The following is a 14,112-nucleotide window of genomic DNA, read 5'->3' on the forward strand; positions in this document are numbered from 1 at the left end:
CACTTCAGTATTTGATGAGGAAGCCAGATATCATATGCCTTCATAAACTTCTTAAAGACACTGAGGTTCCTTTGTGAAACATTCCACCCCCACCCCCCCAAACACTGCTGCTGTTGCTGAAGACACCGAGTGGAACTGCGGAGACACAGTGACTAATATCATATAGGTTAATGATGTTTGCAAGGTCACTTCGAATGGAATTGAGGCTGTTCTGTCCACCTGGAAGCAACTGCGTAGGTGGAGATGAAATTGAGATACTTATTGCTTGGGAGATCTCTGACATGTTTCCTGCAGGTTTCTAGGTGATCCAGCTAATAATTCTTTAAACTTGTTGGGGATTTGGGAGGATTATGTAAAAGGTACAAGCTGCCCTTAAGTGTCTGTGGAGATGACTTTGTGTTAGATGTGAATTAATACTGTTTGAACAGTGGTAAGATGAACAACTTGTTCCAGGCTACAACATGTATGTTTACACACATACATCAAATCACATAATACTTATAGCAGAGGCAAAATAATATTATTCCATGACCACTTTATGGGAGAAATGCACCCTGGCACTTCTCGAGATTTCAAAACAGCTGCCATCCTTTTCTCCCTGTGAATGGTTGCAGAATCTTGTTATGTCATTTCTGCTCATACTCTGGACTCTGTAAGGACAAGTATATAGTCCTGTTTAAGATAATTAGATCCCTTCCTTTTTCTTGTTTTACTCAAAAGTGCTTTCTGTAAAGCTGTGATCTTTGTAGCTCTGGTACTCAGACTGGACCTGTTAGTATAATTCCAATAGACCATGGTCTATAGAGATGTGCACCAAACAAATTTTCAATTTGTTTCATATTTGAATCCAATTCCAAAAATTGATTTTAAATTCTAATCAAATTTGAATCTCATCTGAAAATTTGATTCAGATTCAAATTGAATTTCAATAGATTCAAGACCCTGTTTGGGTGCCTTTTTTGAGCAATCAGGGAGCCTGAATGGTTTTTAAAAGGTACCAAATGGCTCTCTAATCAAATTAGAATTGAATTTAAAAATTCAATTCAAATTCAAATCAAATTGCCTTTTTAAGGGGTGATTCGATTTGAATCCAAATCACTCAAATCACCCAGATTCAAATTGAATCGATTTGAATCAATTTGCACATTCCTAGTGGCCTACTTCATACAGCCATCATTTTTATACTAGAATCCTAAATGCCTAATGACTGATTTCAATGAAAAGCATTGCAAGAGAGACAATGGGACAGTTTTAGCTGTGGTTTTATGACTGCCTCCTAGTCTTGGCTGAAAGCAGGGCTGGATAGGAATCAGCTCTACATAGACCTTGATCCCAGCTCTCACCACAGGTCTTGTAAGACCCTGGACTAAACTGCCAGCCCTGCCACCTTCCTGTCAAGAGCAGCAGAATGGGATGAGATATCCTCACAGGAGAAGACCCCACTCATGATCCCACTCATTACCCCTAGCACCTGCAGGACCACCTCTGGAGAAACACCCCATTTGAGAAACCTGCGGATGCAGGGGATCTGACCCATCTTTATTGGTTCTTCCCCACAGAATAGGAGGAGAGCTGGTTCTGTGGTAGCAAGCATGAACTGTCCCCTTTGCTAAGCAGGGTATGCCCTGGTTTCCATTTGAATGGGAGACTACATGTGTGAGCTCTGTAAGACATTCCCCTTAGGGGATGGGGCTGTTCTGGGAAGAGCACCTGCATGCTTGCATGCAGAAGGTTCGAAGTTCCCTCCCTGGCATCTCCAAGATAGGGCTGAAAGAGACTTCTGCCTGTAACCTTGGAGAAGCTGCTGCCAGTCTATGTAGACAATACTGAGCCAGATGGTCTGACTCAGTAGAAGGCAGCTTCCTATGTTCCTACTGAGATTCTCAAGGAACACCCCCAAAACCCAGGATTGAAAATGGTAACATGTGCAAGAAGAGACCCAGTGTGGTGCCCATCTAGCATCACAAACCAATAATTCCTGAGATCTGCTTGTGAGGAAGAACCATATACTCTGGATTAAGACACTGCTAAAGGAAGGAAGGGGCCAGGGGTAAAACAAAGCAGCAGGGTCAGATATAAAACTACTCAGGTGGAGCCTAACAGTTGCTGATGCAATATCACATCTTGCCCAGTTCCAAGTGCCTCCTTAGTTGGACAGCTGCCCTGTAATTTTGGAAAATCCCTGACCTACCAGACAGCTCTCTGGCTGGCATGACAGGAATCTGAGCCACATAGTGGTGATGGGGGAATAGATTACAGACCTAATTGATGGTTAAGTGGGACAGATATTGGGCCTATATAGGCCCCACTTCTGTGTCTCATCCCAAGGTTTCCCAGATGTTGTTGACTACAACTCCCATAACCCCAAGAAAAAGCCATTGCAGCTGGAGTTTCTGGGAGTTGTAGTCAACAGCATCTGGGAATCCCTGTTAGAGGGAACAGTGGTCTGAAGCCAGGCTTAAACTCAAGGCTCTTCATCCCCTCCCCCCCCCCACAATGCCCTTTCCCACTTCTGGCTTATCAATGGAGGGTTTTCCGCCATGTTTCAAGATGTGGTTTCCACTGCATTTTAAAATGTCACAATGCTAGACACCATGTTCTCAAATGAGAGGCAAGATATATTAATTTCATGCAGCTCATATATGCAGATTAACTGTGCCCTTTTGACTTTTGACAGGCTCCCGACCCGACCTGTGGATGCTGAGAACGTCGCTCAACCTTGAGTTAAAGCAAATCAGGCTACCGGGCCCTATCTCTGTAGCAGGGATTTGCTTTCACCCATTTACTAACCTGAGTCTGTAACTAAAGCTGCAAAACAGCCAAATCATGAAATCCATTAGAGTAATTCTGATAATGGAGAGGCCATTTTTAAGCACTGCCATTTATTCTCTCTGACATAATATCAGACACATGAATACTATATATAGAGAATGTGTGCCCTTGCTGAATTAAGGTCAAGAGGTTCTTTGCTTTTGTCATTTTCGTATTGGATCCCGCAGAAGTCAGAGGAGCGTATATTACATTACTTGCACTATGCAATGGGAAAGGATTTAGGAAAGTTGTGGTTTTCCGAGCACTGTTTGCACTGCTGCCCATCTTTAATGTATATGGTGCTTCTTTATCAAATTTAAAGACAGGGTATTTGAGCTGGGATGAAAGCAGATTAGATAGCTGATGGAGAACAGTTTTATAGGACACAGTACACAGAGAGGTTCAGCACTTCAGTTCTCTTTTTATTATTCTCATTAACAAAATCGCTCTGAATACTTAAAGGGCACATGATAGAAAGTTGGTTAAGGGTTGTCAGCTCCTGTTAAAGATTTGAATTGTCAACACCAGCTGACAGAGAGAACAGACAGATGCATGGGTGCCGCAAGAGAGCAGCCTAACAGCATTTCCCAACTAACTTTTAAAAAATGTGTTAGACTTTAGCCCTTAGCCCCCACACCACACTGAAGTGATGAAAGTTGTAAGTGTGATGACAGGTGTTTCCATAATCAGGGCACCAGTGTTCCCTCTAATAGGGATTCCCAGATGTTGTTGACTAATTTTGACACCTGGTGCCCACAGAGCCCTGTGGTTTTCTTTTGGTTGAATACAGGAGGGGTTTACCATTGCCACCTCCCACGCAGTATGAGATGATGTCTTTCAGCATCTTCCTATCTCGCTGCTGCCCAATATAGGTGTTTTTCATAGTCTGGGAAACATGCCAGTGGGGATTTGAACTGACAGCCTTTCACTCCCTAGGCAAGTTGCTTCCCCACTGAACGTGAACCTAAATGAGCCTGATCCAGACATTATGCTGCATGAGTGTACAGTCGTACATGTGTTTGTGTGAATGGCTGTATCTGTGTTCATTTTAAAAGTGAACCTGGTTATAGGCTCATCAAAATCAGGGAAGTGTACTTCTGTACCTGTGTTCAACATAATATGTTAACGTTCAGCCTAACATTGTAGGAGTATTGAACAGAACGTGTGGATGGGCCTACACACTAGGGATGTTCATGAATTGATTTTTAAATTCAATTTGTAACCAAATCAAATCATCCCTGATTGGTTTGGGGTCCGAATCTGGCCAGCTAGCACAGAGGTGATTGTTTTGTCCACAAATCTCCCAAAACAGGTAGATTCAGGTACAAATAGTTTTGTACCCAAATTGATTTGCACAGACACCAAGTGCAGACAGTGATTCTCTCAGCAGCAGGAAGGGGGTGAAAAAAATGCTCTTCTCTTTTCCTCAATCAGGAAAGCAGGAACAAAAAGCAGAGAATCCACTCTAGGCATCAGGCAGGCAAGGCAAAGCAAAGTTCCTCGCTCTCTCTCGCTCTCTCTCCTCACGAACCTGGCTGCCTCCTTAAGTACATTTGAAAACCCCTCCTTCAAACTCCCCCACACCCTTGTCTTACTTTGACTCTTCCCTTAGCCAATGTGGGGTCAGTCACCCCTGGCAACACAAGATTTGAATGAAAATGAGCCAATCTGGAACCAGGGGGAATTGACAGCCAAGTGTTTCACACTTTAAATCACCAATCTGAAGCTTGGGACGGTGGAATTTTCAAAAATAAAAAATTCCTGACACCAAATGGAGATAGCAAGAGAGATTGCCACAAAATGGAGGTCTGAATGAACAAAGTTTTCAGGTCCAAAATCTAGGCAATTTGTTTTGGACTCGAATCTGGCCAGCTAGCACAGGGGTGATTTGTTTTGTCCACAAATTGCCCAAAACAGGTAGATTGGCATACAAATTGTTTTGTCCCTGAATCAATTCGCATATCCCTACTACAAACACATGTATGAGTGTACAGACATCTGTACATTCATACAGCATAATGTCTGAATTGGGTTCATGTGTGAATAGGGCTACAGTGGCTCAGAGAACAGTTACTTGGTTCTGGCTGCCAGAATCCCTAGTACAAAGTGCCTTACAAACAGGTGAATTCCAGAAGTATTGGGAAAAGTTTATCTACAGCCTGCTGTCAAAACAAATATCTTCTTTGATCCTGGCTGAGTATTGGAAGTCATACACTGCTTATTTGTATGTAGAGAAACTTCCTTTATTTGTCTAACAAGACCAATCTCTGTGTGGAAGTAAAGGACGTCTCTCCTGCTTACTAATAATCAGCTTACATTTTGCATATCAAAAGCATGTATGATGGCTAAGACGACGAGAGATCTTTGGTCTTTCTGGGCTGGAAATGAAGGCACCTGCTGCTGAAAGAGGAACTCCTGATGAACAGAACAAGGACTGTAAAGAATAAACAGTTGGCTGCAAATGAGTTCAGGTTGACCTTCACTTTCCCACAAACATCAGGAAACTTGAGTGATCAGTGTAAATGGCCAGATTTTCAAAATAACACAATGTGATAGGAAGCATACTTCCTTGCTTTGCCTTGATATACTGCACAGTTGTTAACCATCGCTGAACCTGTTTTGTTTTGTCGGCAAGGCTTTTTCGGTGGCCCGAACTTTTTTTTTAAAAAAGAGACAAGCTAGTTAGATTATCACTCAGTGGTGTTAAGAATAACAAGTTTCTCAGTCTTTTATCATTGGCTGTGTCTCATTATAAAGCAACAGACAATTTAGAAACTAGAAAAGAAGAGGCCACATGCCTTGCTCACATTACAGGGGAAATGGCAGCCAACTAGGTTGTGAGGTCATTTGGTCTGAGGGACGGAAGCTTCCAGTGGCTGACATGCTGTGCTGCATTCCATCTGCCTTTTAATCGGATATGCACGCAGTTGAGCAAGAATAAACGGATGCAAAACACAAGAACTGAGCTAACACGGATGTATGACAGACAACCATTGGAAATAATAGCTGCACATCACACAACTGTATTTGCCCAATTACCCAAGTGCAATTATTGTGCAAGAGCACTCTTGAGCAACTGCACACGAATTCCATTAAAAGGAAGGCGGAACATTGTGCAGCATGTCAGCCGACACGAGGATGACAGAAACTTTGCTTGTTTTTAAAATGTGTAGGCTGCTTTTCAGCAGAATGTCTCCAAAGTGGTGCCCAAAGACAGGTGAATGGGAAAATAGGGACATGTTGGCAGGTATGCAAAGATAGGGACAGAAGGAAGGAGGGAAGCCTTCTTCTTCTTTTTTGGAAAACAGGTTAAACTATTCTCATCCCAGAAAGTTTTTGAAAGGGATCTATTAATGAAACTGTCCTGGGATGATTGGTGAACACCCCTTAATTTGTGTTTGGGCTTGTGTGGGGAAAATTAGCTCAGAGAGGACAGTTCCATGTCAGATTAAATTTGTGCAAAGTTGTGGACTCAGGAAATGACTAGACTGAGAGAAGGTTTGAGTTTCACAATCAAAAGATAGTGGAGCTATTCTTACGACCAGCAAAAATTGGGCTAGCCTCCGCTAGCCCAATTTTTGCTGATCGTCAGAACCACTGGGCTCACAGCCGAGCCCGGTGGTTCTGGAGTGGCTAACCCACTCCTGTAGCCCGCCCCTTAGCCCGGGTTTGCGGAGCGAGCACTCCGCAAACCCGGTCTATCTGCTCGTGAGTAGCCGCGGTGCGGCTCCGCGCCACGGCTACTCATGAGTAGACCCCCAACCGGGAGGTAAAAAGCCGCCTTCCAGCTCGGGGGTCTCCCCAGTATGCCCTGTGTGCTCGTGCAGGGCAGACTGGGGCTTCCAGGGGCCGTGAAGCCCCCGAGCTCCCTAGCCCCTGCCAGCTCCATCTCAGAACTGGCAATCATGTGGGCGGCCGATCCGGCCACCTAGGGCTCCCTCCTCACTCATGAACGGGGAGAGCGGGCTTAGCCCACTCTTCCTGCTCGCAGCCCCAAACCGGGTCTCACGGATCGTGAGACCCAGTCCAGTGTGTAGAGCCTAACTGGGTTCTGTGGGGAGAGCAGACTAAGCCCCACAGACGAGCAAGGACTGATTGGCTACCGACACGATTGTGGGCTCCGTCAAGGAGCAGGTAGGGGCAGTGGGGATCAGGGGTCACCCAGCCCCCGGAAGTCCCAGCATGCAGTATGCGAGTGCACAGGGCATGCTGGGGAGACTTGCAAGCCCAGGAAGCTTGCTGTGGCCTCCATTCCAGGGGTGTCCTCATGAGTTGCCACAGCACGGAGCCGCACCATGGTGACTCACAATCAGTGAAAAGGTTAGCATTTGCTCTGTTAATCTCGTGCAGGGGGGCAGTTAAGGAGGTTTGCTGCTGGGAGCCGCATGGCTCCTGTTGCAGCACATGACCTCCGAAAACTGGGCTGGGCTCCCCTAACCCGGTTTTCAGAGGTTTTGAGAATAGCCTCAGTCTTTATTGTAGAGAGGGGTACAGTGGAAAGAAATATGTGCTTAAAGCAATATTACTATTCAAGATACATTCAACTGCAATGATGCATTTTAGCTTAAAGTCTTAATTGTATGAATTCCCAGGTGGGCAAGAGAAAGAGGCTTTCTAGAGAGGGAGGCGGCTGGATTTAGGAAAAAAAAATGAATAGGGATAGAGATGGGCCCAGTGTGGGGCAAACGTTCATATTACCTGATCTGGACGAAGAGACTTCAGGGCTCCTGGAAAAACTGAAGGACCTCGTTTCTTAGGGAGAGCTCAGTCGGAGGCAGGGGCAAAAAGGTTAGAGGGGTTAGCTGGTGTTGGTGAGGAACACTGGGCAGATGAGGCTAAGCAAGAGAGCTGATCAATGTAGTGGGATGAAGAACTGAACACAGCCTGGCACAGTGGCCTGTGAACAGTACATCACCCAAGTAGCTGGAGGCTCCAATGTAAATGGTACGCAAAAAACACACTGGATCATGGAATTTGGATTTGATATACCCCAAAACATGTCTGGGGGGACATTCGAATTGACCTTTTTTGTTGAATAGGTGTGTGGGTGGAACTGGCAAGGATTCCATTGTTGCTGATTGCTCTTCCTGGATGCAACAATGTGGAAATTGCCGAGGCAAGCCAAGGCTGATTGTCATGAAAATAGATTGCATAGATGTGAGCAGAGGAAATCTGTATGGATAGAGAGCCCAATAATCAAATCAGTAGTTTTAATGGATGCATCTCTAGGTCCTTATCACAGACTCAATCTCTTTTGTGAGGGGCAGAGATTTACCTCCGTGAGCCTTAAAACCAAAATTTTTGGTGGTGTGGAAGCAAGTTAGAACAAAAAGCTTCTCAGGTTTTCCCCTTACCTTCCTACCTTCCTTCCACACAATCACTTCTACCCAGGTTTCCTCTTACCTTACTTCCACACAACTGAAAACTGTGAGCACACACAGATCCCAAACCCGGGGAGAATGCAGATTTTGATTGTGTGCCTGACCTCTATTTCTTACTTTGCACACCAGGATCTATCTATCTATCTATCTATCTATCTATCTATCTATCTATCTATCTATCTATCTATCTATCTATCTATCTTCCTTCCTTCCTTCCTTCCTTCCTTCCTTCCTTCCTTCATTTTTATTATTCATGTGATACTTGAAACTGGTGCTGTCTATGCAGATTTTAAATGTGTTTGTCATATACCATTAGTCACTCTGTGAAATCTCTCAGTAATAGTTAGCCCTTGAATTTGCTGCAGCTAAGGAGAATTTAACACTGATTGATGGGAGATCACTTAGCAGGTTGGCAGGCTTTCCAATTTACGGCAAGGAAATTGCTCTATTCTTTATGTTCATTCTCTCTTCTGCAGGGGGACAGTAAGATGTATGTGCCATGGTGCACCAAAGAGCGAGGATCTGATTGGCAATCCTGCAGGTCTTTTTTTTTTTTTTTACAATTATGATTTTATCATTTTCAAAAAGTGTACACTGAATGTCAAGTGTCTCAGGCAAAATGGTTTTTAAAAAAAAGAAAATCTTTCTATTTATCAAGGGTGACTGATACACATCCATACTGCACAAAGAAAATGTGTTCCCTTGCAGATGAAAATGAATAAACATTCATCCTGTTACATACATTTCTTACCCATCAGTGTTGTAACATTCTTATCATCTGAGGGTTAATTCACCTGCAACAGCCATGTGTCATAAATCAATTCTTTATTTCCTAAGGATGATTTGGGACGTGGTACACTAAGGACCACCTTCTCCTATACAAGCTTGCCAAATGTTTAAGGTAACCCAGCTGGGTCGAGGTCCTGCCTCCTTCAGAGATGTGTTTGGCAGTGATCCCAGCCAGTTCTAGACTCACAAGCTGCCATCAATATGGCCAGTTGAACTTATTTCTCTCCCTCTGGATATTTGAATCAGATGCATCTGATACCTCCCCCCGCCACCCAGTTTGAACTTGTCAGCTTAACACCAGTCCTGCTTTGTCCCTTGCCTATTTAATATATCTACTCTATTAGAAATGAAAAATGCAATATGGCTCAAATTTCCCATTCCTTGTTCGACTACTACAACAACTACAGATATTTCTATACTGCTAGGGATGTGCAAAGAACCAGTTCAGTTTGACTATTTGGGGTCGAACGGAACCACCCCCGGTTCGGTCTGACTCCAGATTGAACCCCCCCCCAGGGGTTCATGAGTTTTAAAAATATATATCTATATATTTACACTTACCCCCATGCAGTGGCCCATTGCACAGGTGTGGCAGTTTCCAAAATGGCCACCACATTGAGGGGAGAAGGCCAAAATAAAAAAAAATACTTCATGACCCCTCCTCCCCTGGACCAAACCACAATCTAAAAAGAAACATAAAGGCAGATACTAGCTAGAAACAGCCAAAGGAGGAATGCTTTGCTGGGGTGGGATAGGGCCAGTATTGCTAAATATAAGAACATATTTACCCCTGCTAAATATAAGAGCATCACCACTTTAAAAGGTATCTCCTTGCTCAGTTAGCAGAGTAGGCATCATCCTTGTATATTTTAAAAATTACAAATAAGCTGGAGGAGTGGGGAATAGCTTCCATGCTGCAGTCGAAACTTGAGGGTCAAGCAAGCAAGCAAGCAAGCAAGCAAACAAACAAACAAACAAACTGTTTTTGCAACACTAAAAAAAATCTATGATGCCTTGGGATTGTTTTTAATGAAAGGTGGTATATAAATTTAACAATAAATAAATAACAATAAATAAACTAAAAGCAAACATGCCAGGGAAACAGATAGTTATGTGATGTACAGACTGCTAGGAGTGTTCAGAACCGGTTCAACCAGTTCAAGCTCGAACCGGACTGGCCTCACATAAAGGGGGGCCAGTCCGATTTTGAACTGAACCAGGCCTGGATTGGTGGCTCCAAATATTCTCAAAAAAACCCAAACAAAAACTTTGAGCTCAATATTATCGACTTAATACTTCTTGAATACTTTTGGCTCAATACTTCTTGAATGAGTTGGTTACATTATACCCAACATTTGCTCTTCTTGTACTTCATATGCTTAAAAAAACCTTCTAGAGTGAAGTTACTTTTTGCACATTTTGTAATGGAGCCTCTCTTCTTCATGTCTGCAAAAAGGAACAAGTGGCACCCAAGCTCCTGAATTATTCTTACAAGGTTTTTTAGAGTGCTATTTTAAAAACTGCTGAGTTCACATGGCTTTCACCAAGTCAGAGATTTCATTCCAAATTTACACACACTTGGGAAATGATTGCTGCAAAAAATGCTGTTTTCTCAGAGAAATGCATATAAAATATTGCTGTGGGGTTGCAGTTTTAATGCTACAGAGCTGAGCAAAAATGACACATCCAAAATATAGATAGTAAACACCGTAATGAAAACAAATGTCTTAAAGTGTGCGCTGGGGCCCAATTATGTACTCATTACAGGACTTCAGTGGGATGTTCGGTATACGTCGTATGGCTGAAAAATGGTACCCAAGAGAGATGATGTAATAACAATGGAACCTTTTTATAGCCATTGCAACAGCACACGGGGCACATCTGGCAACTATCTTTCATGTCACTTTCTCTACAGATACAAGTACAAGGCATTCCAGATTATGGCCACAACTCTCAAATGTGTACTTGTCAGAAAGGCTACCATGTCTGGATTTTTCTGCTCATTTCTACTTGAACATTGTTTCTTAGCCAGACTCTTGCATGGGTGCTTCTGCTGCTACTCCTTCTCTGACTATTTATATACCACTTTTCAACAAAGTGCTCAAAATTGTCTGTCTATCTATCTATCTATCTATCAAATCAAATCAAATCCATTATTATGGCCCATGACCAAGAAAACAAGGAATAAAAACAATACAATACCGTAAAAATATATAACATCAAAAGAATAAATTAGATAAAACTGAGTTACAAAGATGGTAAGGTCATTCACAGCTAAGTTTATCTCGTCTCATTTTACATGCCGCAGCACAAAATCTTACAGTCCTCTCGGAAACCTCTGCGTGGTGATCCATTAAAAAATAATAAGAAAAAAAGAAACATAATAATCATCAGAATAACCCTGTTTATCTTTTAAAAGAGATTCTATCCATATAGGGTGAATAGTCATATAAAAGGCACAGTGTAAAAGGACATGCACTACCGACTCAACAACTCCAGCACCACAAGGGCATAACTGATACCTTAAGGGAATTCCTTATAAGCCCAAATGGCTTATCTATCTATCTGAGGAGTGCTTTATAAGCCAAAATGGCTTATCTATCTATCTATCTATCTATCTATCTATCTATCTATGAAGATCAAAGAGAAGGTTTATGGGAATATATATATATATATATATATATATATATATATATATATATATATATATTCCCAGACCAGGATCGCTTTGGCAATGTGGGTGATTCAGAGCTCAAAGTCCTGGACAATGAGATTTCAGAACTCTCCTGAAAAGTACAAACTCTCCAACAGAACTGCCGACATATGGAATCGGAACTGAAAGAACTGAATGGCTCTTTGACAACCCCAGAGATGGTTAAGGAGATGGAAGAGTTTAAAAAAAAAGGTCATGCCTGTTATACAGAGAAACTGGAGAGAATTAAGTCTGCTGCCAATCATGTGACCCCTGAGGCGAAAGAAAAGGTGTACAATGAAAAGAAGCTGCATTGCAGGGAATGGTGTTGCCAGAAGAGAATGGCAACAGAGCTCCTTGATCCAGTCCTAGAAGGCTTCCTCAAGAGCAAGAAGCAGATTTTTTTGAGGAAGTTGGCATTGAGAAGGACGAAGACTTAAATGTTACTAAAACGAATAAAGTTGAACTCTTATTCCTTGTAACGTGGAATCTACTGTTCTATTAAGGGAGCCTAGACCTGCATTCGCTGTTTTTGCCACTTTCTAATGCTACTGACCCTTGTTCCAGCCAGTGGCGACTGGAAGAGGCTAGGGCAGGAGTGGAGCAGAAGGCATAGCATCCCTTTAGCTGCAAGGAAACAATCCCACCACTGCCCAACACCCCAAGCAGATAACGAGCTGCTAGCCCCCAGCCCTGCCACTCAGCTGGTCGATGCGCCTGCATGGTGACCCTTTGAGGGGTCAGCTCAGCACATTCATTCATTCATTCATTCATTTATCAAACTTCTATGCTGCCCAAACTTTCGTCTCTGGGCGGTTAACATAAAACAATTAAAACACATATAAAAAGTTAAAACAATTCAACAATTCAGCATCCACATAGATGGCTGCTCACATGTCAAAGAAGTTTTATTTTATTTATTTATTTATTTATTCATTCATTCATTCATTCATTCATTCGATTTCTATACCACCCTTCCAAAAATGGCTCAGGGCAGTTTACAGAGAGAAATAATAAGATAAGATGGCTCCCTGTCCCCAAAGGGCTCACAATCTAAAAAGAAACATAAGATAGACACCAGCAACAGTCACTGGAGGTACTGTGCTGGGGGTCGATAGGGCCAGTTATTCTCCCCCTGCTAAATAAAGAGAATCACCACATTAAAAGGTGCCTCTTTGCCCAGTTAGCAGGGATAGCAAGTTGTATCCCAGGGCAGCTCCACTCTGGCAGAACACAAATGGAAAATAAAGGGTGATCTGCTGCACAACTGTCTTTGTGCTCTTTTCTGTGGGAGCAGGGCTGCCCTGGGGGGCACAACTGTGTTGACAGCATAGGCAGGATTCCTACCCACCATATTTGACAGCACTGTCTGTGATCCCCCCATTTCCTTTGAGTGGACTTAGCGGTCATAATCTTCCAGGATCAAGATAGAATTAGAATTGCTTGATACATTTGGTTGAATCCAAGCAAAGTTATTCACAACTAAGTCCCATTGAGATCCATTGAGAGGAGAGCTGGTCTTGTGGTAGCAAACGTGACTTGTCCCCTTTGCTAAGCAGGGTCCACCCTGGTTGCATATGAATTGGAGACTAGAAGTATGAGCACTGTAAGATATCCCCCTCAAGGGATGGAGCTGCTCTGGGAAGAGCAGAAGGCTTCAAGTTCCCTCCCTGGCTTCTCCAAGACAGGACTGAGAGAGATTCCTGCCAGCAACTTTGGTAAAGCCACTGCCAGTCTGTGAAGACAATACTGAGCTAGATAGACCAATGGTCTGATTCAGTATATGGCAGCTTCTTATATTCCTGTGTTCCTAATCAGATATGTTAGACATGACTAACTTATATCTCATTTATTTCAATGGGATCCAGTCATTACATTCTTTATAAACTACTCATTAATTTCAATAGGGTTACAGCTGGGCTGGATTATTGGCTAATCACAGTGGAATAGTAATGCTAAATGTTTGAAGGTATGCCCCATTGGAGATGTACATTAACTACCAATCCAGATGCTTTCTTCCAAACAGCCAATGGACAATCATTTTGTTCACAACACCTATTTGTCCAACTGTGTTCATCACACTTTAAAAAAAAAAAAAAAAAAACTAATCTAAATGCATTTCTACTGGAAGTTGCTGAAATGCCCATTTGCCACAATACCATATGTCAAAAGGAAAATAAGACTATAATCTCCTTCCATGCATGGGCAAGAGGATGAACTGAACAGACAAAAACTTTTGGTAGGTTTACCTACAAAGTTTTCTCCACACAGGGATGAGGCTGCAATAAAAGCATACCTTCCTACCTGAGCTTCATAAATGTTAAATTCCTAATTTTTGAAATTTGATAGTAATAGCCATTTTGAAGGAAATGGTGCTGTCACGCAAGCTGAGTTTGAAGATGGATTTAGGAGCAACTAAAATATTTAAGGATGGATGTT

The 14,112-nt window shown here is 42.7% G+C and overlaps 1 pseudogene; it reads left to right on the forward strand.

Annotated features, from left to right (window-relative positions):
• The first annotated feature begins 11,613 nt into the window (after positions 1–11,613).
• LOC128334475 (homologous-pairing protein 2 homolog) lies at positions 11,614–12,178 on the forward strand (annotated as a pseudogene).
• The last annotated feature ends 1,934 nt before the right edge of the window (positions 12,179–14,112 follow it).

This window comes from Hemicordylus capensis, chromosome 9, assembly GCF_027244095.1.
Source record: "Hemicordylus capensis ecotype Gifberg chromosome 9, rHemCap1.1.pri, whole genome shotgun sequence".
Taxonomy (NCBI): Eukaryota; Metazoa; Chordata; class Lepidosauria; order Squamata; family Cordylidae; genus Hemicordylus; species Hemicordylus capensis.